Here is a 7,254-nt window from a genome sequence, read left to right on the forward strand (position 1 = left end):
TGGCTTCCCATGCCTCTGGATATGTCCAGGCATTAATGTCTTTCTGTTTACAAAACTAGAGAGTCGTTAAGTCAGGAAGAGTCTATGAAACAATATATGTCAGGCATTGTGCTAACCTCAGGGGATATATGTTTGGAGATAATCCATAGAAAGAAAACACTAAGACTAAATACTGCTGGGAGGGCTTTATGCAGAAGGTGGGAACTACAGCTGGAACTTAAGGACCATGGAAGGCAAGATGCAACAATGTCCAGGGGAAGGGTTTCATAAATGGGGGAGCAGTCAGAGTAAATGCACTGTTGGGAGAGAGAGTACCTTTTTTTGAGAAATAGCAAGGATATTGGTTACTGGCTCACAGAATATGTCAGGTGGGAGAGAAAAGACAAAAAGTGGCCAGGAAGAAACCAGAAGGAATCAGGTTATGAAGGACTTTATAAAGCAAACAGAGGATTCTGTATTTGACCACGGAGATACTAGGGGGCCGTGGGAGTGTATTGATTATTGAGATGACATAGTCAGTCCTGAGTTTTAGGAAGATCACTTTCACAGCTTAGGGAATATGAAGTGGAGTGGGGAGAAATGTAAGACATAGAGACTAACCAGTGAGCTATTGCAACATTACATACTTGAGGTGAGGATTATCGGAGGCGAGAACGAATGTTAAGGAAGGTAGAAACAACACGTGACCACTGATTAGGAACGGGTTTTGGGAGAGAGAGAGGAGTCAAAGATGACCCCTAGGTTGCCAGCCTAGGTCATTGGGAATATGGCGGGTCCCACAACTATGAAAGGTAAGTGAGGAAGAGAGAATGGTCTGAGGGAAAAATTCATGAGTTCAGTTTTGGATGTGTTTTGGACATATTACATTTAAGACAAATATGAGACTGCATTGTCAAAATACATTGCCTCAGCTTCCTAAGAAATGCAGTTCAGTTTCCTTGGTCCAGATAAGCTCAAGGTCGTCATCTTTCCAGTTCTCAATGATTCCTTTACTCTAGGACCACCTGCACCTAGTCACACAACAGAGTTGTATATTTGATTTTAGAAACTGTAACATTTATCTAAGGAACTATATTTGATCTTTTAATATCTTCAAGATTTTCCTAAGCTCTTTTTAAAAACAAAATAAACTATCTGGAATCAAAAATCCAATAGGTTCTCATTTCAGCCACCCAGCTAGGATACAAAGATGTTATTGCCTGTTGCCTTTCTAAAATATATCATACAGTTCTGAGAAAAGCAGAGGAACATTTGTTTTCATATCCAGAGTAATGACAGCTTGCAGAAGCCTCTGGATTTCATTTAGGTTTTCAACAAAATGATGACTGGCTAAAAATATCAGCAATGGTGAGATATGATGCTGGTGTAACCCTTTAATAGCACAAGACACTGAATGGAGGACATACAGTCTCTCCTCATGAAAGCATCCTCACCAAGCTGTCTCCTCAGAGTTTATCTCAGTGTTTGTGCTTCCATATTCAATACTGGATTCAGTCCTATACCATCCTGAAGCCTAGGTAAGTAAGCAGACTAAGAGAGAGATCTAAGGTCTATTTACAATACCATGGGGCAGGGGGAAAGGGTTGATAGTCCTACTGCCTTCCTACATGCTCAGGCCATAGCCAGAGTATTGAGATGAGCTCCAGGTAGTACCTTCTAGAAAGAATATCTATCAAGTAGGTGATGTCTCAGGGAGGCTTCCAGGATAGCCAGCTAGTTGGAAACCATGCCATACCACTGAGAGCAACCGGGCATGTTGACTCTAAAGAAGAGAAGACTCTTAAGGGCCAGGATCTCTATGCTAAAGTACGTGAAAATTTTTTAACTCAAAAAGCATTTATTAAGCATTTATCATCTGTCAGGGAATGTGCTAAATGTTGGAGATACAGCAGTGAGCAAAGGGAAAAAGGGCTTGTTCTCAGGAAGCTTACATTCTAAAGGGAGGAGATGAGGTTTAAAAGAGAGCTGGAAAGGCACGGCTGCAGAGGAGAGGGAGAAAGATTACATGCTGGGGCAGAGTGGAGACATCTAAGAGACAGAAGAGCTAAAAGCAGAATGAAGGCATAAGAACAGTTGGCCTGTAGACTTCTTCAAAGAGAGGTTCTGGGAGGAAGCCATCAGTCGGAGGAGGGGGACCTCAGGCTCAGGCATCTTCTAGGTGGTGGAAGGCTTCTGGAATTTAATAGTAACATTGAGAGAGTAGAGCTCAGAGGAGGGAGCTGATTGTGTGGAAGATGGAGGAAACTTCTTCTACTTGGCCACATGACACAGGGTCAGGAATCAGATTGAAAAGAAATGGATTAAAGTTTGATATTAGTGAGGAAAAGTTTAATGACTGGAAGAGTCTCAGAGGGGAATGGATTGTCTCCTGACTAAGGCCTTCACTTGTTCCCTGCTGACAGCCTTCACATGAAATCTGGATAACAATCCAGTGGGGATATCCTGGAAAGGATTCTTATTCGGGCGAGGGGTGCAGGTGGGCCAGATGGCCTCGAATTCCGTTCTAAAACTCAGACTCACATAAAAGAAGTAAAATAACAACCAAAAATAAGAAAAAAAAATGTGTGTTCACGTGCATGAGCTCCTGCTTCTGACTTTCTCCTGCTGAGTCTGATAAGATTGAAAGAAAGACTGGACAGGGGTCTGCAACTCCTCACTTTAGTTATCTGCAGGATATCAAAAATTAAAACTCAAGTCTTCCTGACTCCAGGCCTGACATTCAATTCACTGTGTCATCTAGCTTCCCCCAAGATATTACCATAATTTGAATATGCTTTTCTTCATAAATGTAGAAAAAAAGAGGCACCATTTGGGTTTCCTCACTTTTGTGCTGGGAAACGACTGCTTCAGCAAGATAAAAGTAGGTGATTTCTCTGCAATGTCCAGGTGAGGTCAGAAGACCCCCTCCCCAACTTCAGGGCTTTGAACATTAGCATAAAATGGGAGATCAGGGACACTCTTTCATCACTCCCCACTCCTTCATTTTATAGATGAAGAAAATGAGAAAGGTCAGCAAATGGAAGTAGAAATAGCAAAGCTGCCACTTGGATCCCCTGATTCTGAATTCTAGGAATGACCAACTGACTACTTCTTAGGTCATGAATCTTTGGATCAGAGGAGAATGTTCTGGTGCTGGCAAAGAGTGGCTGGTGGTCTCAAAACTAGGCCTTACACATTCCTTTTTGAATGGAGTGTGCACATGCCATGTGCCATGGATGGACCAAAAATCTTAGCGCAGCTTTAAGATTTAGTAGCTTAAAACCGTATTGTGATTTTTAGAGTATGCTATATGTGGTGAGGGTGGCCACTTAAGTCCATTCACCCATTGACTTAGACTCTCCTATATTTCTTTGCATCAAATCAAGCAGCATTCTTTGTCACATTCGTTTGGAAGATGCATGCAAATTGTCCTGCCTCCCACAACCCAATCATTCTGAGTGGAAGAAAACAGATCCTTGTATCTGTGAAAAGGAATCTGAAAGGTCACATCATCCCAGCATTGCCCCTGGGTTCTAGTAAAGTGATGTACAAGTAACTTGATACTTCAAATCGGGATACCGTCCAAGGAAGTTCCTGACATACATAATTAAATCCATTTATATTTGTTCATTTGTGTTCACATGCATTTGCCCATCATCATGTATGAACACTCATGTGAACAAACATTTCATACAGTGTTCTGTATTCCCAGGGTACCATACTAGCAATTATGAATGCAATCAGGGATTACGGATATAATCACCTCAAGAAAATGAGGTGCCAGATCCCTTTGTGAAGTTTTAGATGATATTGAGGGGCAGGGGAGTGGGGGAGGAAATTCAGGCTTGGGCTTTCTTAGGGTGGGGAAAAACCAAATTTCACCAAGGCGGATAAAACACTTCCATTTATTTGATAGTCCTAGAGATTTTCCTGAGGCACTAAGACCTTCAGGGGCTTGTCAATGCCTTTCAAGAGCAGGATTTGAACCAGTCGCTTCTTGCTAGCTCTCTTTCTACTACATAGCATTCCTATTTAGAACTGGAAAGTCAATGAATATCCAGATATTGGAATGATTAAATGAATTAATAATGCAATATTTAAGAATTTATCATGTGCAAAGCATATGCTAATCTCTGGAGATTCAAATAGAAAAGGAAGATAGTCCCCGTTCTCCAGAAGCTCCCATTTTGATGAGGGCCATGACACTTAGGGGAGGTTTAACAGCAAGTCAGATGAAAGACTCTCATAGTGCTCAAGGTACAATGAAGCAGTAATGCCTCTTCTTTTGTGTCCTTTCCTCTAATAGAATCTTAGCAGTTTCTCGTGTTGAACCACTTGACAGTGAAAAACACTTTTGTGTTAAGAACTTTCTCTTCTCCAGGTGCTGTGAGGATAGCACCTGCAAGAACAGTAGTCAGGCTATAAGTCTGTAGATGATGCTTCCCAATATGATGATATGAGGGTGCCTGGGCAGACACACAGCTCTTTTCAAAGCTCTTCAGTTCAGAGTCCTGGAATATTCCTGTCCGAGTCTGAGGGAAGATACCAGTCATGAAGGTCTGACTGGTCTGGAATGTGTTGGTTCCTATCTCACCCTTGGCTAGCGGTGGGGTTGATTACCCGCTTTTCCACAAGAGCTGGTTCTCTGATGATGGCTGTGAGCATGGGGCTGGATCTTCAAACACCTTTTCTAAACCAATGTGCAGGGAGACATTCAGTTTTGAGAGACAGATAGGAACAGGCACATCATGGAATTGTGCACTGAGAACTGGAAGAGATCTCAGAGCCTCTGTCATCCCATGTTGCCTTTACAGAGGAACAGAGTGAGGCTGGGGAGGGGGGACGGTGTTAAAGGAATATGTAAGTATACTCTTGGACTGAAAGAAATGCTGTCTATAAGAAATTCAGAGAAACATGGGAAGAATTATGACATGATACAGAGGCAAACCTACAGAACCAGCAGGAGTATATCCAAAGGCTAGAGCAACTTCAGTAAGCACAGTATGGACAGAGAACCAAACTAATTGCAATGATCTATCTAGCCTCTGAAACCAACTAATGAAACACATTCTCCTCTTTGCAGAGAGATGAGAACATCCAGGATTAGGATGCTACGTCAAATTGCCATATCAATTGGCTTTTCTCATCTCCATTTTCTGTTTGCCAGCTAGGTGGCAGAGTCAATAGAGTGCTGGGCCTGGAGTCAGGAAGTCTTCTCTTCCTGACTTCTGATCTGACCTCAGACACTTCTTAGTTGTGTGACACTAGCTGTCTGTCACTTAGCCCCTTTTGCCTATGCTGTAGGCTGTAAATGAGCTGAAGAAAAAAGGGGCAAATCAATTCAGTATTTTTTTTTTGCCAAGAAAACACCCAATGGAGTCATGAAGAGTTGGACACACCTGAAATGACTCAACAACAACCATCTTCTATGATGTAAGTGTATGAAGGGGTGAGGGACAGCTTTATCAGAAGATTTGGGATGCAAACACAAGTCATCATTAAATCTTTTTTTTTTAAGACAAATAATTACCGCTATTACCTCTATCAAAGCCTTTCTCTGCCTTGTTTTCCTTATTGTGACATCAAAGTGACTGGATTATACCTATGTCATCTAATCACAAGCTTGACATAACCTACTAAGTGGGAAAAGTTTTGTGGATGGGCCCAAGAATGGAAGGTGGGATTGTTTTCCAAGTTTGGTGAATATAGTCCAGCATAAGCCCCGAAGGCTGGCCACCAGTTGATGTCTCTTTGACCACAACGCCTGATGAATGCCATTGATTAAGGGGGGGGGGGGCATGTTTTGCACTGCCAGAGGGCATTCCCAGAGGGATACAATCACAGAATCTGGAAGGTCTTATTCCCTGAAGGTTATAATGGAACAATTCCTTCATGTCATAGAAATTCAAATTTCTCTTTTTCTGAAAATAAACTTTGACAGCATGGCAAAGAGAACGAGAGTTTGGTTGCAATCTGAGAGATTTTTTTTTTGCTCTGTTTTTTGTGTAGGGGTGGGAGGGGGAAGAATGTGTTTAAGGAAGACTTAGAGGATTGCTCCTTGGAGAGGATGGGACAAAGGACAACTCTTGGGTGTCTTCTGTTTTCTCTGTGGAGACAGATTTGAATTGGAAAGGACAGAACAGATATGACTGATGGGAGACTGAAATTCAAGATGAGTAAAGAGATAATTCAGGAGTTCCTTTTTGCCCTTGATGAGTTGGAGTTACCAACAGAGACAAACTGTTTCCTAGGGGACTGAAATAATGGTGTGATTACTGAGCCAATGGCAATATTCTCTGAAAGACTATAGAGAAGAACAGAGGATGAGAGAAAGGCAAATGGAAACTGTTCACTCTCCTGGTTGCCAGATTGACTCAGATTGTGTTTTATCATTCCCTAGACTCATTCCCCTAAGCCCAAATTTGTCCAGACTTTTTTCAGACAACTACTGTCTAGCCACAACTTCCCCATCCTGTACTTGATCTTGGACTGCACAGGAAAGGCAATGTATATGGGCCTGGGGTGGTGATAGACCCACTGTATTCTGTCCTTGCCAGACCACCTCCAGAAGACTGTGTTTACTCCTGAGCCATATGTTTTAGAAAGGAATTAGCAAGTTGGAGAGTGTGCAGGGTAAGTAAACTAGAGTGTTAAATATTAATTATGTTATCCTGGGCTACTAAAACTGAGAGAAGACACTGGAGATTGGCAGCCTGAAGAAGACAAAACTTAAGGAATTCATGATAGTGGTCCTCAACTGTTTAAAGACTGTCATCTTGAAAGGGGACATATGTATAAGAAACTAGAGTATCATGTGTCAGATGCAGTAGAGAGATCATTCTTATACAGGTAGGGGTCAGACTTGGTGCATCCCACTCTGAAAATCTATGTGACCTTCCAACCAGAGTTCAAATTCTGACTTTTCTCCCTAGTATATTTGATCTTGAGCAAGTCATTTGCCTTCCCAAGGCCTTCATTTCTTCACCTAAAATATGTGGCTTGGACTAGAAGAAATTAAAACTGCCCCTTTAATCTTTGGGCTCCCCCCTTCTCTTTCTCTCTTGTTTCTTCAATTCCTTCACCTTTAAAATAATTATTTGATTATATTGGAGCACAGGTAAGACCCAATACTGGTGAAGTCACTTCCAACCCTTTCTTCTGTTACTAAATAATTAAATGACTACAGGATCTCTAAGTTCTGCTGCAACTCGACATTCTATGCTCTTCCTGCTGCCTGATCTTCTAGTCACAGTGCAGTGAACATGAAGGAAAGCC

Source organism: Notamacropus eugenii, chromosome 6, assembly GCF_028372415.1.
Source record: "Notamacropus eugenii isolate mMacEug1 chromosome 6, mMacEug1.pri_v2, whole genome shotgun sequence".
Lineage (NCBI taxonomy): Eukaryota > Metazoa > Chordata > Mammalia > Diprotodontia > Macropodidae > Notamacropus > Notamacropus eugenii.